Source organism: Scyliorhinus canicula, chromosome 8 (assembly GCF_902713615.1).
Source record: "Scyliorhinus canicula chromosome 8, sScyCan1.1, whole genome shotgun sequence".
NCBI classification, from domain to species: Eukaryota; Metazoa; Chordata; class Chondrichthyes; order Carcharhiniformes; family Scyliorhinidae; genus Scyliorhinus; species Scyliorhinus canicula.
The window spans coordinates 36,806,068-36,832,706 of NC_052153.1; the positions used below are offsets into that span (position 1 = coordinate 36,806,068).

The 26,639-nt window shown below is 45.3% G+C and overlaps 1 pseudogene; it reads right to left on the minus strand.

Annotated features, from left to right (window-relative positions):
• Positions 1 to 2,188: 2,188 nt before the first annotated feature.
• LOC119969887 lies at positions 2,189 to 25,845 on the minus strand (annotated as a pseudogene).
• Positions 25,846 to 26,639: the final 794 nt, after the last annotated feature.

Sequence of the window (26,639 nt, forward strand, 5' to 3'; positions counted from 1 at the left end):
GTAGGAGTAACAGCAAACGGGATTATTATTTAAACAATAAAATATTAAAGCATGCCGCTGTTCAGAGAGACTTGGGTGTGCTAGTGCATGAGTCACAGAAGGTTGGTTTACAAGTGCAACAGGTGATTAAGAAGGCAAATGGAATTTTGTCCTTCATTGCTAGAGGGATGGCGTTTAAGACTAGGGAGGTTATGTTGCAATTGTATAAGGTGTTAGTGCGTCCACACCTGGAGTATTGTGTTCAGTTTTGGTCTCCTTACTTGAGAAAGGACGTCCTGGCGCTGGAGGGTGTGCAGAGGAGATTCACTAGGTTAATCCCAGAGCTGAAGGGGTTGGATTATGAGGAGAGGTTGAGTAGACTGGGACTGTACTCGTTGGAATTTAGAAGGATGAGGGGGGATCTTATAGAAACATTTAAAATTATGAAGGGAATAGATAGGATAGATGCGGGCAGGTTGTTTCCACTGGCGGGTGACAGCAGAACTAGGGGACATAGCCTCAAAATAAGGGGAAGTAGATTTAGGACTGAGTTTAGGAGGAACTTCTTCACCCAAAGGGTTGTGAATCTATGGAATTCCTTGCCCAGTGAAGCAGTTGAGGCTCCTTCATTACATGTTTTTAAGGTAAAGATAGATCGTTTTTTGAAGAATAAAGGGATTAAGGGTTATGGTGTTTGGGCCGGAAAGTGGAGCTGAGTCCACAAAAGATCAGCCATGATCTAATTGAATGGCGGAGCAGGCTCGAGGGGCCAGATTGCCTACTCCTGCTCCTAGTTCTTATGTTCTTATGTTCTTACACAGTATGTTAGAGTTCGTCAAAAGGGTATCTTTGCAATTTGAGGCTAACATCTCTGGAACAGCTGTGAAAGTACGACAAGGTATGCTCCCACACTGCAATTTATTACTGTCACCATTCAGGGCTCCATTATGGACACCACAAGAGTTACTGTAAACTCTGTTCCAGAATGACAATTCAACATCCATTGATTGACATATAGTTCCACCATGCTGTTAAATTCTGTGTTGTAGCCATGGTAAAGATGCATACAGATCATCTAGCTCTTTACTAGTAAGATAGTTTATTGACAAATTAACATGTGGAAATAAATAAACTATGATACAAATGGTAACAATAACTGAATTCTTCTGGAGCTATTTCTAATGCTACTGTCCTCTTGTACGACTTACTACCAACTGTCCGATGTCTGGAGTCACATGGTGGATTTCTGTTCCCACCTTCTGGTTGGAGGTCATATATCTAACTATATCTATTGTTATGCATAAGCATATCACCACATCCCCCCCCCCTTTCCTTTGGAAATGTGAATGTTTAACAAATATAACCTACCAAACATTATTTGCCGAACAATTTCAAACATGTCACATATACAAATATAACTGTGCTCTACAAAACATGATGTGCATAACAATTTAAAATGTGTCCTTGTACGTTTAGTCTTTCAGGATAACGACATCTTTGTGTTGGTCTCCTGAGCATTGATCGAATACGTGATCTTGTTTCATTTTTCAAAAGATCGGTTTTCTGTCTGGTCTTTGGGTTACCAGCTCTTTCAGCTTTTTGAAATGATGCTTCCTACTCCGTGTGTGAATTTGTATATTGGCCTTATTGCCGACTCTCGTGCTTTCACTCTTGCGGCTGCTACCAGGTCGACAGACTGTGTCCTTGACACTTCTCTTATCATATCTTCTTTTTTTTTAAATCAGCTCTTTCCTTCTCCTTTTCTTCTTAGCTTTAATAGCATCATCCATGACGTTGGGGCAGTCCACACACATCTGCCTGTGCACCTGGAGCATCATTCTTGTTACTGGTGTCGGCCAAGGGATTAGCTGTTTCTGGATCCCTTGCTGGATTAGCTGCTTCTAGATCTTTTGCTGAAATAACTGCCTCTGGATCTTCTGCTATAATGACTATTTCCAGAGCCTTTGTTGGATTGAGGAGTTTTGGTTGATCCATGGTGCTTGCGCTCAAACACTGTACTGCATGCCTATCAACTGGTGAGGCATCTAATGTCGGCATACTTTTAGATGCTTTCGAAGTTACAGGCAAGTTTGCAACTTCCGGAATGATCTGCAAACCCTCACATTCTGGTATCTTAGCTAGATCAATGTCCTCAACATTAGGCATTACTGCTTCACTTTGTGTTTTAGTCTCAATTCGTGGCTCATCCTTATCTGATAGAATGATACATACTTGCAGAACTGCACAAAGATGTATCTATCTGTTCTTGCTGCAAGAATTTTGGTGGGCTGGCCTCGAGTACTTGGGAGTTCACTGCAGGAACCGTTCCGTGGGCATAGGATAATTCATTGTACTTCTCTGGATCGAATTTCTCCAAAATGGGGATTATTTCTTCAGTTGCCAGTTGGCTGTTCACAGTTGATTTGCTCTCAGCTAATTTGTCTGCTGTTGAAATCTCACTTTCAGCCTCTGCACACTCCATCTTAGAGCTTTCACACTCATCATTCTGTATGGATTGGATGCTTCTTGTTATCACCTCTTCACTAATGTCAAATAAACTAAATAAACGTTCATGGTCTTCCTCGTCTGGCTCATCATCTACTTCTTCACTTTCCTCATCATAATCATCATCATCGTAATTTTCGTTATCGTAAACATCATCATCATCTGTAATAGTTTCTCCCAGAAGTATAACCACTGCTCGTGGAGTTATGTGTTCCTGGAAGAAGTGACCAATTTCAAAGTCTGCAGCGAGTCTTGCCGCGGAACCTTCATCCAGTTCCCCATCCTCTGGAACTGCAGGAGGACTAAAAGAAATTGAAGAAAGTATCAATTGGTACAGTTTTCGTAATTGTTCGCCAACACTGAGACTTCTGCTTCGTTTTAATGGTCTTCATTGGGATGTTTTTTCCTTTCTTCCAGTCGACCTGGCATCCTGTGCATCCTATAATATCTGGTCCATTGAAGAAGAAAAAATCTGACTCATCAGGTTGCGACTCCATCTGGTATGTTTTTGTCACTGCTTCATTTGTGAAATATTCATTTGGCTCAAACTAAAACTCCAGAGTAAAACTCATTGGCTGTTCAGAATCTGAAAATGTCACCTTCTAAGTCTTGTAAATTGTTTAAGATAGGCTCATCATGCTCCTGAATTGTGTCGCTGAGCAAATCCACATTTTTGAAGGCTGTCAACCAGAATTCTGAAATTCTTTTTGGCTCCTCCTTTTCTTCATCTTGTTGCCTCTGTCACCCTTTGTCACAGTGCTGCTTGAAATGTACAGTCGCTTTTATTCAAAATGGCAAAAATAAGCGTGGCCACAACTGTCAGGCCACCATAATGGAGGGGGAGATTATCCACAGGATTTCCTGCTGTGGTCCTTTGCACCCATGGCTCCATGGAAAAGGGGAATTAAATGAGGCCACACTGGCATCCCAACCATCCATCTCCACCCTGCCACTGAGATCTACCAATTTTCTCCCATGATGTGGAGATGCAGGCATTGGATTGGGGTGAGCACAGTACAAAGTCTTGCAACACCAGGTTAAAGTCCAACAGGTTTGTTTCACACACTAGCTTTCGGAGCACTGCTCCTTCCTCAGGTGAATGAAGAGGTATGTTCCAGAAACATAAATATAGACAAATTCAAAGATGCAAGACAATGCTCAGAATGCGAGCATTTGCAGGTAATTGAATTTTTACAGATCCAGAGATAGGGGTAACCCCAGGTTAAAGAGGTGTGAATTGTCTCAAGCCAGGACAGTTGGTAAGATTTTGCAAGCCCAGGCCAGATGGTGGGGGATGAATATAATGCGACATGAATCCCAGGTCCCGGTTGAGGCCACACTCATGTGTGCGGAACTTGGCTATAAGTTTCTGCTCGGCGATTCTGCGTTGTCGCGTGTCCTGAAGGCCGCCTTGGAGAACGCTTACCCGGAGATCAGAGGCTGAATGCCCTTGACTGCTGAAGTGTTCCCCGACTGGAAGGGAACATTCCTGCCTGGTGATTGTCGCGCCATGTCCATTCATTCGTTGTCGCAGCGTCTGCATGGTCTCGCCAATGTACCGCGCTTCGGGACATCCTTTTCTGCAGCGTATGAGGTAGAAAACGTGGCCGAGTCGCACGAGTAAGTACCACGTACCTGGTGGGTGGTGTTCTCACGTGTAATGGTGGTATCCATGTCAATGATCTGGCATGTCTTGCACAGATTACCATGACAGGGTTGTGTGGTGTCATGGTCGCTGTTCTGAAGGCTGGGTAGTTTACTGCAAACAATGGTTTGTTTGAGGTTGCGCGGTTCTCTGAAGGGAAGTAGTGGGGGTGTGGGGATGACCTTGGCAAGATGTTCATATTCATCGATGATATGCTGAAGGCCGCGAAGAAGATGTTGTAGTTTCTCCGCTCCGGGAAAGTACTGGACGACGAAGGGCACTCTGTCGGTTGTGTCCCATGTATGTCTTCTGAGGAGGTCAGTGTGATTTTTGCTGTGGCACGTTGGAACTGTCAATTGATGAGTCAAGCGCCATATCCTGTTTGTACGAGGGCATCTTTCAGCGTCTGTAGATGTCTGTTACACTCCTCCTCGTCTGAGCAGATCCTGTGTATATGGAGGGCTTGTCCATAGGGGATGGCTTCTTTAATGTGTTTAGGGTGGAAGCTGGAGAAGTGGAGCTTTGTGAGGTTATCCGTGGGCTTGCGGTAAAGCGAAGTGCTTAGGTGACCGTCCTTGATGGAGGCGAGTGTGTCCAAGAATGCAACTGATTTTGGAGAGTAGTCCATGGTGAGTCTGATGGTGGGATGGGACTTATTGATGTCATCGTGTAGTCCTTTCAATGATTCATCGCCATGGGTCCAAAGGAAAAAAATGTCATTGATGTATCTGGTGTATAACGTCGGTTGAAGGTCCTGTGCGGTGAGGAGATCTTGTTCAAATTTGTGCATGACGATGTTGGCAAATTGAGGTGCAAATTTGGTCCCCATGGCTGTTCCGTGCGTCTGGATGAAGAACTTGTTGTCGAAGGTGAAGACGTTGTGATCCAGAATGAAGCGGATGAGTTGCAGAATTGCGTCTGGAGATTGACAGTTGTTGGTGTTGAGTACTGAGGCTGTTGCAGCAATGCCGTCGTCATGGGGGATGCTGGTGTAGAGTGCCGAGACGTCCATTGGAATGAGGAATGTTCCTGGTTTAACTGGTCCATGGGTAATGAGTCTCTGCAGGAGGTCCGTCGTGTCGCACCAGAAGCTGGGCTTACCTTGTACGGGGGGTTTCAAGATGCCCTCGATGTAGCCAGAGAGGTTCTCACACAGGGTCCCATTGCCTGAAATGATAGGACGGCCTGGTGTGTTGGCCTTGTGTATTTTCAGGAGGCAGTAGAGATTTCCAATGCGGGGAGTACGTGGGATGAGAGCACGTAGGTTGCTCTGAAGGTCAGGATCCAGGGTCTTGATCAGTCTGTTGAGTTGGCGGATGTGTTCCTTGGTCGGATCTGCGGGTAACTGTCTGTAGTGTTCCTGGTTGTTGAGTTGTCGGCATACTTCTTTGCAGTAGTCCGTTCTGTTCAGTATGACGGTGGCCCCTCCTTTGTCTGCTGGTTTGATGACGATGTTGCGGTTGGTCTTGAGAGTGCGGATGGCGTTGCGTTGTGCTTGGGTGACGTTTGGGGCTGTCTTGTGAATGCGACTGATGAATCTGGCATTGACACGACTCCTGACGACTTGAGCATACATGTCGAGTCTAGGGCAGCGGCCTTCCGGAGGGTTCCAATTCGACTCTTTCCTTTCCAATTGTCGCACAGCAGATCTCTCGGTCTGCTGTTCCGGTTCATTGGTAGTCCCCTTGGGTTCGTTGTCGGCTTCTTGGGGCCTGTGGAAGAATTCCCGGAGCCTCATTCGCCTGATGAATTCCTCCGTGTCTGCTGCGAGACTGATGGGGTCCATTTTGGTGGTGGTGTAGAAATTGAGCCCTCTGCTGAGGAGTTTGATTTCGTCTGGTTGGAGGGTGTAGTCCGACAAATTGACAATAGATTTCCGTGTATTGTTTTCTACTGTGTTCCTAGGGGAGGCATGGTTGCTGCTGGTGGTGATTCCGCGTTTCTCAAGCTTCCTGTTCTTAGTGTGCATACAGGTGGCATAGTATCATTGTCTCATCTGTTTGGCGGTGTTCCGCAGCTCGTCTGCTGTGTCCTGAGCGCAAGTTGAGAATATGGCCTCTATCTTGGTTTCCAGGTTGCATCGTCTGCTGTAGAGCTGGCGTATGAGGTGGTTGAGGAGTGTGAGAGAGGTGCAACAGCAGAGTCTCTTACAGCCAAGTTCCACACACATGAGTGTGGCCTCAACCCGGACCTGGGATTCATGTCACATTGTATTCATCCTCCACCATCTGGCCTGGGCTTGCAAAATCCTACCAACTGTCCTGGCTGGAGACAATTCACACCTCTTTAACCTGGGGTTACCCCATCTTTGGATCTGTAAAGATTTAATTACCTGCAAATGCTCGCATTCTGAGCATTGTCTTGCATCTTTGAATTTGTCTATATATATGTTTCTGGAACATACCTCTTCATTCACCTGAGGAAGGAGCAGTGCTCCGAAAGCTAGTGTTTGAAACAAACCCGTTGGACTTTAACCTGGTGTTGCAAAACTTCTTGGAGAAACTCGGCATCACCACCAAGAGCAACCAAGCCTCCCCCAGCTATAAGGGGCGACTAGGGGCTTTCACAGTTATTTCATTGCAGTGTTAATGGAAGCCTACTTCCATACCTACATACTTACTTGTGACAATAAAGATCATTATTATTATAATTGGGAGAGGAAAGTTGCTCATTGGAGTTGGCAACAGTATGTGGAGATGCAAGCTTCTCCTGCCCAGATCATTTTAAAATCCTTCCAGCCTCCAAATAACATACAACACCAGTGTCTGAACTGGTGGCTGTGAGTGTCAGTCAAGTCACTGGGCAACAATGCTGTTGCTGTCCTCCTGGGAACACTGTGTTCGTACATGCGGCAGTTTGTGGGTGACCAAAAGCAGAAACTCAGACAGGAAAGGTGGTATGGAAGAAGTAGAGGTGCAGTGGGGAACAAGTAGTCCATGGGGACACCAGATTGATCATCATGCCATGTAGTAGGATAAAGTTGAGCTAGGAATTGAAAATCGCTTATTGTCACGAGTAGGCTTCAATTAAGTTACTGTGAAAAGCCCCTAGTCGCCACATTCTGGCGCCTGTCTGTGGAGGCTGGTACGGGAATCGAACCGTGCTGCTGGCCTGCTTGGTCTGCTTTCAAAAGCCAGCGATTTAGCCTGGTGAGCTAAACCAGCCCCTTGAGATGGGGCATAAGGGACATACTGTCATCCTTATAATAGATAGAACAGTACAGCACAGAACAGGCCCTTCGGCCCTCGATGTTGTGCCGAGAAATGATCACCCTACTCAAACCCACGTATCCACCCTATACCCGTAACCCAACAACCCCCCTTTAACCTTACTTTTTTAGGACACTAAGGGCAATTTAGCATGGCCAATCCACCTAACCCGCACATCTTTGGACTGTGGGAGGAAACCGGAGCACCCGGAAGAAACCCACGCACACACGGGGAGGACGTGCAGACTCCGCACAGACAGTGACCCAGCCGGGAATCGAACCTGGGACCCTGGAGCTGTGAAGCATTTATGCTAACCACCATGCTACCGTCCTGCCCCTTAATGGCTTAGCAATGTTGGAAGCCACAGGACCGATTGCAACCGGGACATGATATAGACAAGCAGCTTCTGATGAGCTTCTGCCAGTTCTGCCCTATGCCCTCTATTTTGTGCCTGTAAGATTTAAGGTACAATGTTAGTAACTGTGTTGTGCTATGTTTGGGTGATGTGCCTGCCATAACTGAGTAGCCAGAGCCATGTAGTGACAGCAAGAGGTTGGTGTTTAGGTTAGCAGCACTGGTAGGTGTATTTAGGAGAGCTCAAGTATCTGTATGTTATGCATAGGTGCCAGGGTCTCCTGCTGAATCAGTGATAGGATATGATGTATTGAACACTAGACGGAGCTCCTATTTTGAAGGGTGGGAGATGTCATGTGGAGATATATTCACTGATTTAATTAGGTCTCAGGTTTTTAAATTTCAGTTAGTATAGATCGACTACTTCCACAAAGCACTTCCAATGGCCAAAGAACGCTGAACAGCCAAGATGAATAAACAGGAAATATGGCTGGTGTGAATCCCACTCTAAAAATCCTTTATTCAATCCTACATACATAACGCCAGTTGATTACTTGTTTAACAAGCACAACTGGATTGTTTCCTTCAATTTGCAGAGTGCAGACAAGCTCCTGATTTCCAGACCCACCCGCTAACCATATTAGCCCAGACTGGCAAAACGACACCAGGAACGTGACCCAATGTCTTCGCGCCCAGTAAGACATTGACCGATACACATATTGCTCCCATTTTCAGAGCATGTTGCTTCGGCCAATGAGTGGTAATACTTTTTTTTTAATCACAATTAATTTATTTTGAAAAAAAATGTTTGCAAAACTTTTGTTGAAACAGAACGTAGCAGAATATGCCAATAGAATACCCATTGCGGAATTCTCGCCCAAAAGGTATAAAATGTGCAAACAAGGTACAGTTCCCGCCGAGTGGATTGGTGTGATCCAGATCATAATCCACCTATATTCAGGATGTTTTTTTTGGAGCCAGGGTTGATTCGCACAGTGGGACCTGAAGAAGTAAGCAAAGTCAGATCCTTGAAGGGTGCCACAATCTCAGAATAGCACTACAGACTCATCCCCACCCTCCCCCAGTCACTGACAAGGTCTCTCCCCTAATCATTGGCAAGGCTTCCCACATCCCCCCCCCCCCCTAATTATAAGCAAGACCTCCCACCCAACTGAACAACACGCTGCTATGGGTTTGAACAAAGAATACGGAGATGCCGCCATTGCACTGAGGTGGGCACAGTAAGAAGTCTTACAACACCAGGTTAAAGTCCAACAGGTTTGTTTGGAATCACTAGCTTTCGGAGCGCAGCTCCTTCATCAGGTGACTCACTTGTCTGATGAAGGATCTGTGTTCCGAAATCTAGTGATTCCAAACAAACCTGTTGGACTTTAACCTGGTTTTGTAAGACTTCTTACCGGAAAGAATAATACAGCACAGGAACAGGTCCTTCAGCCCTCCAAACCTGTACCGGTCATGATGCCACCCTTGGCCAAAACCCGTAGCACTTCCTCGTGCCAGATTTCTCTACACCCATCGTATCCATGTATTTGTCGAGATGCCTTTTGAACGTTGTTAATGTATCTGCTTCCACAACCTCCCCGGCAATGTGTTCCAGGCACTCACCACTGTCTGTGTAAAAAAGCCTGCATCACACATCTCCTCTAAACTTTGCCCCACTGAACTTAAATCTGCGCCCCCCTGGTAACTGACCCCTCCACCCTAGGGATGAGTGCCTGCCCATCCACTCTATTCATGCCTCTCATAATCTTGTAGACATCTATCAGTCGCACTTCAACCTCCATCGTTCCAATGAAAAGTCTGAGTCTATTCAGCCTCCCCGCATAGCTAACACCCTCCACACCAGGCAACATCCTGTAAACCTCCACTTCACCCTCTCCAAAGCCTTCACATCCTTGCTAAGGGTTTGCCAAAAGTTCTTCCCCCTCCCCCATTCAGGTCCCTCCCTATTCAGGCCCCACCTCTTGGCAGTGCCAACCTGGCACTCTCCCCTGGCACCCTGACAGTGGCAACCTGCCAGGTTGGCAATGCCAGGTTTCCAGTACCAGGGTATTGGGGCAGTGTCTGGTTACCGGATTTTCCAGGAAAGACTTCAGAACAGAGGAAACGGCAGCTGAAAAAAGTCAGACAGAGTACCTGGTCTTTCCAGGAAGCACTTCAGAACAAAGAAGCAGCCTCTTGGGAAAAAAAACTGTGGTAGAAACAACACCTCTTTCTAGGAAGCTCTGCAGAACAAAGAAAAACTATAGTTAGAAACAACACCAGCTGAAAAGAGGAGGCACATCAGAGTTACTGGACCGTGAAGAACAGCAAAAATAACCAAAGATGACCACACCTTTGAAATAGCCTGGAAATGTCAATCAACAGGCTTGTAAAAGGTTATGGGCTGTGAAATTGAATGAAAAAAATGCAGTTCAAATCTTTTAGCCTTCTCAAGCCAGAGGCTTGAAAAAGTTAAAGGGGAATGAAATTGAACGTAATTGGGGCAGTACGGTAGCATTGTGGATAGCACAAACGCTTCACAGCTCCAGGGTCCCAGGTTCGATTCCGGCTTGGGCCACTGTCTGTGTGGAGTCTGCACGTCCTCCCCGTGTGTGTGTGGGTTTCCACCGGGTGCTCCGGTTTCCTCCCACAGTCCAAAGATGTGCAGGTTAGGTGGATTGGCCATGATAAATTGCCCTTAGTGTACAAAATTGCCCTTACTGTTGGGTGGGGTTACTGGGTTATGGGGATAGGGTTGAGGTGTTGGCCTTGGGTAGGGTGCTCTTTCCAAGAGCCAGTGCAGATTCGATGGGCCGAATGGCCTCCTTCTGCACTGTAAATTCTATGAAAAAAAAAGCAGTTCAAAAGCTTCCAACACATTACCTTCATCTGACAGATATTTGATATTGACATGCTGGGGAGACTTGACACTCAACTCCCATCACAGTAAACATCCCTAACTTAAGCTTTTCAAGCCCAGCCCAAGTCCCGTCCCCCTTCCCTGACCCAACCACACCCAAATAACCCCACTCAGCAAATGTAGAGAGGGTAATCACCCCTTTGCTCCACCCCTTGTCCCTGGCAACTGGACTGGGATTCTTCCCTAACCAGCGGGACGGGCCGTAATGGCGCCGAGGAGCGGCGTGAACCACTCCGGTGTCGGGCCGTCTTGTAGATGCGGAATCCTCCGCACCTTCAGGGGCTAGGCAGGTGCTGGCGGGGTTGGCACCGCGCCAACTGGCGGCGAAGGGCCTTCGCCGGTCGGCGCAAGTTGGCGCATACACGGGAGTGCCAGCATGTGCTGGCGTGATCCCAGCACATGCGCAGGAGGGTTCTCCGCACGAGCCATAGCGAACCGTTACAGCGGTCGGTGTGGAGGGAAGGAAAGAGTGCCCACACGGCACAGGCCCGCCCGCGATCGGTGGGCCCTGATCGGGGGCCAGGTCATGGTGGGGGCAACCCCTGAGGCCAGATAACCCATGCCCCCCCCCCCCCCCCCCCCCCCGAGGACTCAGCAGGCCGCCTGCAGAGTAAGGTTCCGCCGGTAAGTGCCTGGTGTATTTCACGGCAGTGGGACCCGCCGAAAACAGGCGGCCACCCGGCCCATCGCGGGCCGGAGAATCGCCGGGGGGGGGTGGCGGTGCTAACGGCCCCTGACTGGCGCGGCGTGATTCCCACCCCCGCTGAAAAACCGATGCCGGAGAATCCGGCAGCCAGCATTGGGGCAGCGGGGCAGGATTCATGCCTCCCCACAGCGATTCTCCGGCCTGTCGGAGGGTCGGAAGATCCCGCCTTTGGTCCCCGCTTTTAGGGACCAGCCGTGATGAAAAGTCTGAGTCTATTCAGCCTCCCCGCAAAGCTAACACCCTCCACACCAGGCAACATCCTGTAAACCTCCGCTTCGCCCTGTCCAAAGCCTTCGCTTCCTGCTTGGGAGCGATGGAGGTGAATACCGGGAGGCCACTGCATTCAACCTTAATCTCGCTAATGAGATTAAAATGAATGCAAATGAGTTGCGATCAGGTTCTTGCCCCTTTTTGGGTGGGTGACTGATCCGTCTAGCTGGAGCAGCCTGAGAGAATGGGGCTCTCCCGCAATTCTCCCGACATCGCTGGATTTACACCAGGCACAACGCAGCTGGAGAATTCCGTCCCCACCCCGCCCAGTTAATGTTATAAATGGTACCAATTTTTCAAAAATCATTTATGGTACTGGGCTAATGATTTCTCACTTAATTAATGTGGCTATTGCTTATTTCCTTTTGTGCACCCCCATAATTTGCTGTGTAATCACTGTTACTTTCATAATCTGTCAGATATTTCCTTATTTAATGGGATCAAATCAAATCACCCCAATTAAAATTGCTTACACCAAGCACAGCTAAACATTAAAGAATCAACTGTTAATAATGAGAATTTTGCTTTCTGGAAGTCTGAGAATGGTTCAATCCAATCACATCAAAGAAAAGTAATGGGTTGCAGTACAACAAAGAGAACACAATCATTATGTAATACTTAAAAAGGACAATAAAATATCATGTTGTGGACTTCACAATACAAGCATGTTGCAATTTACAGATACATTTTAAGCTGAATCTCTTAATATCAAAACTATTCAAGGCAAATTAAAATTGTTGAGTACTGACAGATGTTGTCTTATGTAGGTCATACCAGTTACATGTGCCTGGGTGGAAAACATGCAATGTATCCGCCAATAACCTGACATTTATTTGTTAACCTTTCTAAAGCCACTGATGAGATTTTTAAAAGTCATATATTTGTATGATACTGACAACATATGGTCATTGGAAGATTTCTACTTATTATTAGTGCTGGAAGCAAATTTCACTGAATCTTGACCTGGATATAAATATATTCCAATGGGTAGCAACAAATTCGGAATCATCCAACTAAATGTTTTTTTTTTTGCTCAGCAATTCTTGAAGTTGAATTAAATCCATTGCAGTGATCAAAGCAACTCTTTGAAAAGGTTATGTCAAGAGTCAGTCAAACCAATTTTGACATCCTGGATGATGCCAAGCCTTTATTCCATTTGAAGCCTGAAGAACAAAAATGTATCGAGATTGCTATTTCAGGCACATTTAATGGAGTGATTAAATAAGACCGTAGCTGTCTTTGCTGTCAATGGCAATGATTGTGGTGATTAAGGAGTTAACAGCAATATTAGTTCAATTCAAAGAATAATTCTATGAAGACATTTGGTGTGCATAATTTTCAAAGTTTATGTGCTATGAAGTTTAACTGGGTAATTTGTTGAATTGTTGCCATGGACACTGCTAACAGTCTCATTTCAGTATTTAATCCCATAAATGGTGCTGACCCAATGATTAAGAATTAAAAAGTTGAGACTATCATAAAGCATTTTACAGTTATATTCAGAGCTTATGATTGAGAAGAAATATGCTCAGTATTTTATATTTATACCTCCTGGGAGCATATTAACAAAAGGTAACTTAAAAACACTCTTGCTGTTTGAAATGATCATAGTGGAACCCTTCATGGATTCCTCAGGGATTTGTAAGAATATAACAGATGTCCATTAGGAAATGGCTTCCTTAGATCTGAAGAACTATTAAGGATGGATTGTTTTGATAGGTACATATTAGAATATGTTAAAGGCTAAAGGTTGTGCAAACACGGATGAAAGCTGTATGAAAATACAATTTCATGTGAAAACATCTGTAAACACTCACAGGTGGTGATCTGAGAATATATGGGAATACTTAATGTGCTCAGAAAGGAAGTAGTTGAGGTTTCTGACATGATTATGCTTTCTGCTGTAGCTTAACATAAAATAAACATACATAAGGTTCTTTTAATCAAAGACTGGAAACAGGTGCTAAAGGGTACAGTGTTAATAAGAGAAGCCTGTACAAACATCTGGATTCAGCACACAATGTTTGGTCATAATTACTGATTATCATAATTTAAATTTATCTGAAACCAGAAATTTGCAAGTTCAGCATGCAAGAACTGCTGAAACTCAATTTTGTGGAGCTGTAGCTGTGGACTCCTTGTACCCAATTCCACTCAAAGTGTGACTGGCATTTTGCAGACATACTCGGGGACGAAGGGCGAGGGTGCACAAGTTCTTGGTTGCAGCAACATTCTGTTCGCAAAAAAACTTTGGTATTTGGAACAGGAGATTGTGTAGAATTTATGGGTGATACATGTCCATACGACTTTCTGCTGATCCAAATGACAAGACAGGATTACCATCGCAGAGACTGTTTCGTGAAGAAATAGCCACAGGAGACATGTCAAGCAATTATTTCAGAGGATGCACTCTAACATATGATAGGTTTTGTTTCTGAAGAGATATGGATAGAAGTTTTACAAATCCTCATTCAAGAATAAACAGAAGCTACGAAATGTGTTAAATCGGAAAGTTGCATTTTAGTCAGGCTATTTACTTTCATTGTCAAAGTTACTGAAGAGTTGTCAATAATCATCAACTGCTAGCTTGTATTTAACTTGTCCTTTGATGTAAATTCTTTGAGCTTCTCTTCATTTTTTAAAAAACATTGTTGAAATTAAAGGTACGCATTTAGATTAGTTTACACTTTGAGCAATATTTATAATGTGCCTTAGAATCAGAATAAGCTTTTTCTTTTTCTGTTCCTGCTCCACTAATCAACTGCAGCCAGTAGAACAAGAAAAACTCTTTCCAGTGTCTACCATCATTATCTTTCCTTACCAAGCAGAACAACTGAGATTAACCATATATTGGTATTGGCGATTGTTTATCTCCAGTTGCTCTATGGCCTTCATACCATCCATGTATTGAAATTCCACTCCCACTGTACTTCAGGGTGAATGATCATTTTTATTCATATTATGATCCCCAGGGAGACCAATAATCTAAGCTATGTGAATTTTCAGTGGCAGAATGGAAGGATCACATAATAAGATTTCGAGTTTCAAGACTTTTACTGTCGGAAACAAATTAAAAGCAACTTGTCTATACACTATTGATTGGGCAACGTATATTCTAAACTACAGAAGATATTGCCCAGTTAATTTTTTTAAAAACAGAAATTGCCTTCCATTGTTATACTTTACTCTAGTCCTTAATTGGACACTTCATTGTTCAGGAACCAATCCCGAGCTATTTTCAGCTCCCAATGGATTCCTTCCTTTTTGCTTTTCTAGCCGGATAATTGCCAATTCCTGAACTAACTGATATGTTAGAGATTCATCTCTCAAGCTGAGAGAATCTTCCAGTCTCATTTAACTCACAATAAACTCTGTTTCTTTAATCTGAGTGTGAGCTCATGTTTGCATTTTGCATGATGACAGGGCTGGCATTTTCACTGATGGAGGGGCAGGACTATTTTTTTCTACTTTTCTTTTTTTCTCTGTCTCAGATTCTTGCACCTGTCCACAAGTTTCAGGTTATCTCAGAAAAACTCTGCAGTCTAATGCGATAATGGCTCACTATAGACCCTGCCAGTTCCAAAACTCATCTCCATGGTAACATGAATCACATTTGCCTTATATCTCAGCAGAAATGCTGATTAGCTATCTTTAAACCCTTGATTCCATTTTATATTGGAGTCAAGTATCTGATTAATTGATTATGACCTTGATCATTACCACCATTTTCCACGTTAATTTATCATTGCCTTTCTTACTGCTACAGGTGATTCACGATTAGCGCCAGCCAGCTGGACAGGCATGCTGCTCCACAGAACAAATCATCTGCAGCCTTACTGACCCACCCCCAGCTCGGGTCACCTCACTGATGTTTTGGACCCACTTTGACTGCAAAGCCAACATGAATTTATGTTAGCCTAATATATAGTGCATGCAGGTAGAGTCCTCTTTAATGTCTCTGTACATCACAGCGCTCATTTATGTCTGTATTGTGTACACCTACATAAGCAGAGATGTGTGCCAGGTGTCTTGTCTTAGCTACTGCATGCAGATGTGAACCTTCTACAAAATTATGAGGAGCATGGGCAGAGTGGACAGTCAGAAGCTTTTTTCCAGTGTGGAAGAGTTAATTACTAGGGGACATAGATTTAACGTGTGAGGGGCAAAGGTTAGAGGAGGTGTGCGAGGGAAGTATTTTGCTCAGAGGGTAGTGGGTGCCTGGAACCCGCAGCCAGAGGAAATGATGGAAGCAGGTACGATAGTGATATTTAAGGGGTGCCTTGACAAATATATGATTAGGCTGGGAATAGAGGTATACGGAACCTGGCGGTGTAGAAGGTTTTAGTTTAGACAGCATAGTTGGCACAGGCTTGGAGGGTCGAAGGGCCTGCACTTGTATTGTACTTTTCTTTGTTGTCCACTTGGACCTATGTGCATGTGGTAAACAACACACTTTGCCAGAACGCGGTAAGTTGTGGAACCTTTTATGACACTGAATCCAGGATTAACTGTGTCTCGTGCACACTTTGCACTGATACCTTTATTGTGGTGGCCGGAGTATTGCTCCAGCAGACAAGTTAAAGAATATGCCTAATTTTCAGTCCCTCCATCATTGGAATCTGCATGTCCTGGTCACTGCCTTTTGGCACAGCAACACAAACACCTTCACCAATATCGCCTCGATATCATCCTGACAATGCAATTGTAAACTGATAGGGCTGGTGAGTCATGAACCTTGCAACGCTCACAATCACATTTATGCTCATCACTTTCTCCATATCAGCAATGAGAACTATTGAGGGGTTGCGAAGGAAATGGTTCCACACAAATGCGTGGTGCCATGGATATAATGGCCATGGTTTAGTTGAACATTTTCAAAGTGTCATTTTGGGGAAATTTGGTGAGGTGTTGGCAAAATCGCAGCCTGTGATCAACTGCACGTAGTCCCATTAATGGGCCCCGACGAGATACTGCTATTACTGGCTTCCTGGCGGCCTGATTCGCCCGATTTGACATTCAGCAGCTCGCCGCCAGCAAGGGGGAGCTGCATTTAAATGTTCCCTCACCACTCACTCCCAGTCAAGAGACGAGGATGGCAGTGTGCAGACCTGCTCCTCACATTGGGGGCCGACCTGGTCAGGCTTCTCAATGTAGTGGATGAGAGGTGGAGAAGCCTGTTCCCCTGAGTGGGTCTGAGGACCAGCAGCAGGGTCAGCAATGCAGCCTGAGAGGCATTGGCAGCGGCTGTCATTGCGATCCTTTAAAATTGAGATGAGGAGGAACTTCTTCAGCCAGAGGGTGGTGAAACTGTGGAACTTTTTACCGCAGAAGGCTGTGGCGTCCAAATCACTGAGTGTCTTTAAGGCAGAGATAGATAGGTTTTTGATTAATAAGGGGATCAGGGGTTATGGGGAGAAGGCAAGAGAATGGGGATCAGTAAATATTAGCCATGATTGAATGGCGGAGCAGACTCGATGGGCCAAGTGGCCTAATTCTGCTCCTATGTCTTATGGTCTTCTGCTGGCATGCATAATAATGCATGATAATCCAATGTCTGAAGAAGATGAATGACCTCCATGACCTGCAAGGGCAAGATACCACCTCTCTCTTGGCATTAACTCCACCTTCCACCCTCCCTCCCCCCAACCTATTGGCTGACACCTTGCACCCTTCATACATCTGATCTTCAAGCTTGTTCCTAAAAACAATCAATAATGAGGGAAAGGCGAAGATGGGGGGGGGGGGGGGGAAATCACCGAGAAAAGGGGCATCGCCCCCTTTGAAAACGGGCCCTGGAGATTGTGAGGTTGTCCAAGGAGAGAGCAGTGACTGACAGCGAAGTTGGCCTATGCCATAGAGGTGCGGATCACAGGTCGGCGCAACATCGAGGGCCTGAGGGCCAGTACTGCGCTGTAATGTTCTATGTTCTATTCACCCAGATGATGTTTCACAAGTGAGTTGCTGATGTTCCATTAAATTAAGCAGCGCTCCGAGGAGACCCCCAGGGATGCATCATAGCTATCACCCACATCTTCCGCCAGCGCAGAGACACACATCTCGGTGAGTGACATTAGTGGACAGGTTTCTGGGGCATAATCTGGTGAGCATCACACAACTGCTGATGCACATCAGGTGGAGGCAGGAACATCCAAGAGAGTTAGCAGTCGGAGATTACCTGGATCCCAGGACTCAGCTGCTTTCCAGTCAGATGTTAACCCTCTGGCCAAGGTTCTCACAGAGGTGAATCAGATGATAGGCTAGAGCCGTGAGATTCAGGAGTGAGTGCCAGCAAAATTCCAGCAATTGTATGCCCAATAGGAGGAGTCCCAAAACCTTTGGGTGCAGGCAATAGTGACGGGATTGCTTGGCACTGAGGCCAACACTGCTAGGCTGGCAACAGCAGTGGAAAACCTGGAGCATGGTGTCCGTGTCTTATTGGTGGTGTCCAAGGCATGGCACAGTCTGTAGCGACCACGGTTGAGAGCCTCGACTTCATGTCTCAGTTGATGGTATGGTAGCATAATGGTTAGCACTGTGACTTTGCAGCATCAGGTAACCAGGTTCGATTCCCGGTTTGGATCACTCTCTGGGCGGAGTCTGCACGTTCTCCCCGTGTCTGCGTGAATTTCCTCCGGGTACTCCGGTTTCCTCCCACATATCACGAAAGACGTATTGTTAGGTGAATTGGACATTCTGAATTCACCCCGTGTACCCGAACAGGCGCCGGAAAGGGCCGGCTGGGGGATTTTCACAGAAACTTTATTGCAGTGTTAATGTAAGCCTACTTGTTACACTGATAAAGATTATTATTATGATTTACCAATAGTAGAGGTATTGAAAGAGATGGCAGTGAAGCAAAATTGGGTGTATTCCATGTACTAAAGCTTTTTTGATGAAGTTGCAGAGGGGGCAGTACATGGACGAGAATAAACAAATATCATATCTGCACCGTTACACATAACCTTTAATGTGTAATAAGTACTCTTGCCAAATTTATGACGTGAAACCACAATGGCTGCAACAGACAAGGTGGAGATTCTGATGAGTATAATTCAGATTTCCTTGTCGGATTCCTTCCAGAGATGTGACATAATTGCCCTGATTTTGGCTGCACCATCTCAGGATAGGCTTCAGCAGTACGGGCCACTGGCAGTGGTGGATTAATAGGGCAGGGAACAGCAATACTGTGTCATGAAAATGGACGACAACTTCATTAACTAGCTATGGATATTGAACGTTTCAGGGGAGACCTGTATTGTTTTTAAAAAATACATCAAAAGATACTGATCAACAGATTGTGGATTCTGTAAAGTGACAATTTACGGGAAAATCCCAACATGGATTCTACTGACGAACCTGTCCTGAGGGTCCAGGGAATTTCGAACCTGAAGAGGTGTCAAGGCTCACTTCACACACAAACCTTGAAAAGAAGCCATGAAAGATGCAGAAGGCTGGATTTTAGATCACAGCATTTGTAAAGACAATGAAAACTTTCCCCAAAGCCAGCTCCAACCCACGAAACACCTAAAAACCATCTGTTGAGTTATCCCCCAACATGTTTCAAAATATTTCTGTGGTTAAAGCAAAACGAACTGTCGATGCAAGATATGCCTATTTCCTCTCTCCCACATAGAAAATGAGCAGTGCGGCCGATAAGAGGGGCTCGCAACACCTCACAAGATCTAACACGATCACATGAGACGTTACCATGTAAATCCTGCCCATAATAATAATAATAATCTTTATTGTCCCAAGTAGGCTTACACTACACTGCAATTACTGTGAAAAGCCCCGAGTCACCACACTGTTTGGGCACACCGAGGGGAATTCAGAATGTCTAAATTACCTAACCGCACGTCTTTTTGGACTTGTGGGAGGAAACCGGAGGATCCGAAGGAAAACCACGCAGACATGGGGAGAACGTGCAGACTCCGCACAGACAGTGGCCCAAGCTGGGAATCAAACCTGGGACCTTGGCGTTGTGAAGCAACAGTGCTAGCCACTGTGCTACCGTGCCACCCATGTTGTGGGCGGGATCACTTTTTAGCAAATCAACATATTAGAGCGAGACACCTCGTCTCATTTGAATGTGAAGATTCCTGATTTACCTGAAACATGGGATCAATCTCTTTCACCTCAGAGGCATTGGGCGCATGCCATTCAGTACTCCACAGTGGGGACCAGACGGAACAACACTCATGGGATCAGAGGCCCCAGGTCCATTCCCTTTGGGCAGGGTGGTGCCCTGGTGCTACCTGGGTCCTCTGGAACAGCTAGTCTGGCACCCTGGTAGTTACCACTTGTACCCTGGCACTATCAGCTGACAGGGCCACTGCCAGGGTGCCAGAATGGTACTGGCAAGGTGCCAAGCTGGTCTTTTTTGCACGGGTACAATCTGGCTGGGGATGCCCTGCTTGGGTGTTGCGGGGATGCAGGGGGTGGGGGGGACCCTCCCATATTGCATTGGGGCTTGGGGGATTCGGGGGTCACTTTGGGGCCTTGGACATAAGAACGCCATTTAGGAATGACATTCTGATCTTTCACTGCACTCAGGAGTTCCAGCGAACAGAGCTCCTCTGTGTACAAAATGGGGCGACGTGCAGAAGCTGCACGTTACCTGTCGAGGCCCCTTATCAAGTGCAAGTTGTGTTTTATAACATTGTGTTTCTCGCACCAGGAAACATGTGTCTAAACGTGCTCGCTGTGGGAGTTGGTTCCCGTTTAGTTAAATCGTGTTGTGTGTTTTAACAGAGACAGACAACAAGCAGGAAGAAACAGGACAGTCCTCCTCAGTCACCTCTGCAGAGCTAAGCAGGTCATTTCTCCATGTGTGTGTGTAAACAGTAAATTCAACCATACTCTGTAAAGAACATAACATATCAAGACCTTTAGGGCGGGATTCTTCTGCCCCCCACCGGGTCGGAGAATCCCCGTGGTGGGGGTAAATCCCGCCCCGCCGCTCCGATGCTGGCTTCCATATTCTCCGGCGGCGGTTGTCAGCGGGGGCGGGGATAATGCCACGCCGGATGGGGGCCGTTGGTAACGGCCCCCGCCGGCAATCCTCTGGGCCCTAATGGGCCGAGCGGCCATCGGCTTCTGGCCAGTCCCGCCGGCGAGGATTGGACATGGTCCCGCATGGCGGGACCTGGCAGGTAAGTTGGCTGCTGCGGTCCTCGGGGGGTGCGTGGGGGATCCGATCCCGGGGGGGGGGGGGAAACCCCACGGTGGCCTGGCCCCACGGTGGCCTGGTCCGCGATCGGGGCCGACCAATCTGTGGGCTGGCCTGAGCCGCGGGGGTACTTCTTCCTTCCGCGCCGGCCCACGCCGGTGGTTCTGCGCATGCGCTAACTCGCTCAGTCCCTTTGGCACTGGCTGGTGTGGAGCCAATTCCTCTGCCACTGGCCTAGCCCCACCAGAGGTGCAGAGAATTCCGCTACTTCCAGTCGGTTCGACGCCGGAGTGGTTTGCACTATTTTTTACGTCGGCGCGGACCATTGTGCCGATTCGGGAGAATCCCACCTTTAATATCCTCTCTACCTGCTAGAATGGGTGTGCCAAATTCACCCCGACACTGGACGAAACACACACATCCATGTTCACTCAATTGCAAAACGTTCAGAAGAAATTGTGTGTGACAATGTGTGAAATACGTTTGCACAATCAAATGATACCAATCTAATGTAGTTGACGAAACTTAATATTTTCTATTTCTCTAGAGACTGAGAGCTGTTCACAATATATATATTCAAAAGAATAATTACTATTTACCTTGTGATATGTTTGCAAGTGATCCGTTATTTAATCAAATAGAATGCTTCTATCAATTCTTCATTCTATGTATTCATCAATTCTACATTGAAAGAGTAACCTGCGTGTATAGGTTTCAGACATCTTCACATCAAACAATTTCACTTTGAGATTAATGTTGGGCAATTCACAATATAAATTGGATAAACAGAAAGAAAGAAACATTGTTTTTCAAACTTACCGCCAGTTATGTTTACAGGTTTGAATATTAATACCCAGATGACAGACAAAACCCGCAGGTGAAAATTTTGATTCGTCGTGGAAGCTGTTAATGGGTTTTGTACATTCCTGCGACCATATATTTAACAACAGGCGTGGCTTTGCCAGTTACAGTGAAGATGCCTGCAACATTTGACTTATTGCTTAATAAAAATAAAAACAAATAACCTTTATTGTCACAAGTTGGCTTACTTTAACACTGCAATGAGGCCCCCAGCCGCCACATTCCGGTGCCTGTTCGGGTACACCGAGGGAGAATTCAGAATTCTCAGCTGGTATGGGAATTGAACCCATGCTGCTGGCCTTGTTCTGTGTCACAAACCAGCTGTCTAGCCCACTGGATCATTCTAAACAGCACGGTAGCATTGTGGATAGCACAATCGCTTCACAGCTCCAGGGTCCCAGGTTCGATTCCGGCTTGGGTCACTGTCTGTGCGGAGTCTGCTCATCCTCCCCGTGTGTGCGTGGGTTTCCTTCGGGTGCTCCAGTTTCCTCCCACAGTCACAAAGATGTGCAGGTTAGGTGGATTGGCCATGATAAATTGCCCTTAGTGTCCAAAATTGCCCATAATGTTGGGTGGGGTTACTGGGTTATGGGGATAGGGTGGAGATGTTGACCTTGGGTAGGGTGCTCTTTCCAGGAGCCGGTGCGGACTCGATAGGCCGAATGGCCTCCTTCTGCATTGTAAATTCTATGATAATCAACAAGGGATATTTGGCAAACGTTTAATGTAAAGTATTATATTGAATTACATAGCGTTTACAGTTGTGATTGACAGGGGTGCATTGGAGTATTTGTAATGTCTATAAAATGCGGTCCAAAAGGTAATGTTTTCAGCCAACTTTCAGGATGGTGTAGTCACCCTCAAGGTTTAAGCAAGCCTCTCTACATTGCTGACAGTCAGCTGCAAAATTATTCATTCACTTCCGCTGTGAGCAATTCATGAATACTATCTCTATCATTGACTCCCAAAGGTTGTACATATCATAGAATCATAGAATTTACACTGCAGAAGGAGGCCATTTGGCCCATTGAGTCTGCACCGGCTCTTAGAAAGAGCACCCTACGGGCAGCACGGTGGCACAGTGGTTAGCATTGCTGCCTACGGCACTGAGGACCCGGGTTCGAATCCCGGCCTAGGGTCACTGTCTGTGAGGGGTTTGCACATTCTCCCCGTGTCTGCGTGGGTTTCGCCCCCACAACCCAAAGATGTGCCAGTTAGATTGATTGGCCGCGCTAAATTGCCCCTTAATTGGTAAAAATAATTGGGTACTCTAAATTTATTTTTTAAAAATAAAGAGCACCCTACTTCAGCCCACCCTATCCCAGTAACCCCAGCTAAGCTTTTTGGACACTAAGGGCAATTTATCATGGCCAATCCACCTAACCTGCACATCTTTGGACTGTGAGAGGAAACCAGAGCACCCGGAGGAAACCCACGCAGAAATGGGGAGAACATGCAGACTCCGCACAGACAGTGACCCAAGCCGGGAATCGAACCTGGGACCCTGGAGCTGTGACGCAACTGTGCTAACCACTGTGCTACCATGTTGCCCCTCTTTGTTCTCAGCTGTGAGCGGTGAACCTTTACAGAAGCTACATGAACCATAATTTGTCATTTCTGAGACAATGTTAGGGATGTTATGGATTGGTCTTTAATTGTTTCATTTTAGCGGTGCATGTGTCGGGGAATCTGAAGATCAGAATCATATTAGTAAAGGCTTTGTTCATCCCGGACTGAAGCTTCCTCAACAATTAGGACCTTTTTAACTGATGACGTAACTAGAGATCAAAATACATGGGTGGCACGGTAGCACAGTGGTTCGCACTGTGGCTTCACAGTGGCAGGGTCACAGGTTTGATTCCCTGCTGGGTCACTGTCTGTGAGGAGTCTGCATGCTCTCTCCGTGTCTGCGTGGGTTTCCTCCGGGTGCTCCGGTTTCGTAACGTGCTGTTCGGTAACTTGGACATTCTGAATTCTCCCTCAGTGCACCTGAACAGGTGCCGGAGTGTGGCGACTAGGGAATTTTCACAATAACTTAATTGCTGCATTAATGTAAGCCTACTTGTGTCAATAATAATGATTATTATTATTATATTATTATACCTACATAAAATGTCTCCCATTGATAAATATATCCATCACATATGAGGAAACACAGAGCAGTTGATAGAAAACCGTTCCTCAAGTATATAGAGTTAATATAAAAACCATGCCAATTCTTAGAATAAGAAAATAGTACATTCGCATGTGTTCTCCGCTAAAGGTCACGTCATTTGATATGATTCTTTTGACTGTTTTGAGATAATTTTTTTCAAATCTTAAGTTGTGCAAATATATATGTGCAATATATTCTGTACGTTGTTTACTATTTCAACAAATAAAAATGATTTCCAGTTTATAAACATGATTGAAAAGAATAAAAGAAATATATCAAGTCCTTTGAGTAAGAAATTGAACTTGAACTACACGCATAAACAATTTATGAAATGTTCGCAAAGCACAGGCGGAGGACTTTATTTTGAAATCGAAGATGTAAATAATAGACAATGTGATAGCAATCACTCAAGCGTTTTGATTTAATATGCAAACTTTTTAAAGTCGGATGGAAACCAATTTTGCCTTTTGACTGATTACTTCCTGCATTTTATTTTCACAATCTCCAGTCTTGTTTATGTATCAAAATTTAAGAAGAGATGTCATCACGGCGCTGAGGGCCCCGATTCTACCCGTGTCTGCATGGGTGTCACCCCCACAACCCAAAGATATGCAGGATATGTTGATTGGCCACGCTAAATTGCCCCTTAATTGGAAAGTTTTTTTAAAAAAGATAAGTAAATCAGGAATTGACACCACCTACTGATCATGCATTAATTGATTTAGGTATTGTATTTGAGTTTGATGGTTGCATTTCTCTCCATTCACTCATTCAAATCGAATGTAGACATAAATATAGAAAGTGATTCAACGGACTTGAAACTAAGTCCGCTTTCGGGCACGTTTGGCAGGATGTTTCTCAGAGGCTGCAGATTCACTCTGCAATTCACCAACATTTTGCCGTTTTTTTGGGCCTTGGGGGGATTCTCCCCACTGTTATGGGCCAGGGTTTAGAGAACCCCAAAGTGTATCATTGAGTTCAACTGACCCACAACTTTTAATACATTGTGGCACGGGGAGCACATGGCCCACTCTACAGGTGTGGTACAGCAGAAATGGTGAAGTATTTTTTGAAAGGAAAACAATGTTTATTCTATGAACTCAAGTTAACCTTTTTAAAACATACAGTGAACATTTTAGCAACCATCAATCCAAATACAGCCCCCAAAGAATATAACACTAAGTAATCCTTAAGAATTTCCCAAACAACATCTAGAGACAAAAGAAACACCTTTTAACAGAAGCACATTAGGCTTACATTCACTACGGAGAACATTTATAATTCTGAATTCACCAAATGATCAAATGTCTTTTCATGGCAGAGAGATCAACAGTACACTTGCTCTGTCTGGCTTCAGCTCCAACACTGAAACCAAAACTAATACACACTCTGCAGTAAACAGCCTAAAACAAAAGTAAGCTGACAGACAGCCCAGCTCCACCCACACATTATATCTTTATATATCTTTACTATTGCCACAAATAGTCTTACGTTAACACTGCAATGAGGTTACTGTGAAAATCCTCACACTCCGATACACGGAGGGAGAATTCAGAATGTCAATTCATTTAACAAGCACTTCTTTCGGGACTCTGGGAGTCCCGAATGCAGACACGGGGAGAACGTGCAGACTCCGCATAGACAGTGACCCAAGCCAGGAATCGAATCTGGGACCCTGGAGCTGTGAAGCAACAGTGCTAAGCACTGTGCTACTGTGTCGCCCAATCTTATACCCTCTGTACCGTTGAAATATTGCATTGTTCAATCCCCATCACTCAGCCAGCCATATTCTCTAATACTCAAGATGTGGAGATGCCGGCGTTGGACTGGGGTGAGCACAATAAGAAGTCTTACAACATCAGGTTAAACTTCAACAGGTATGTTTCAAATCCAGTGCTCCGAAAGCTAGTGATTTGAAACAAACCTGTTGGACTTTAACCTGGTGTTCCAATACTCAAGTTCTAGGCCTAACATTCACCTACCTTCACACCTTTTCCAATGATACCATCTACTGCTGTTTCCACTGACATCTGGCTATTAATCTGTGGCTGGCACACCACAAAACACATTGTGGTACAATAACTGATATTCTGTCCTCTCTCAAAGACTGGTTTCCCACAATAGTAAAGAGTCGAGCCAAACCAGTAAAGAACAGGCACGCCTTCATCTCCTGAACCTGATGGAGGAGATGGTCCTGGACATAATTAGGTCCAGCTGCAAGAGAGCAAACAGCATCTAACATTGCTGAGAGTTATCAGGATGAAAGTAGATTATTGCTTCAACTTAAGTTGCAACATAGCCCTCATCCTGTCCATATGTACATATCCAACAGAGAACAATCTGTAATATCCCTATCTATCCTTTTCCTGAGATCAGCTGGTTCACCACAGGCTGATGATTGAACCTGGCATCTTGTTAGTCCATTTTGTCCAGTTAACCACTGGATAAACTGGCTAAAACAGCAGGAAGGACTTTAAAGAATATCCTTTACCAAACATTAAATTTAACTTTTTGGCTTTACCTCAGGGAAAGGGCTAATTCAGATCAACAGATCGAATGGGTCTGTGCATTTTTTCAAGTTATGTTTTATGCAATCGTAGGTCCGCTTCACTTTCTTCCTTTAATGCTAACTGACAGAGTCTACAGGCACTCGCATCAAAGAAGGGTGCAGTATGCTCTATTGATCCTCTTATTCCAGCTTTGATATTTTATCTGGAATTTTATTTAGTCCAGAAGGGAATGTCAAAATAGCTTAAGCCCAACAAGATCAGAAGGGAACCGCTGCAGCTGTAACATCTGGTGAGGAACTACATTCCTTTCCATCCCCAGAAAAATCTTCTGCAGAATTCTCCTCAAGCAACTG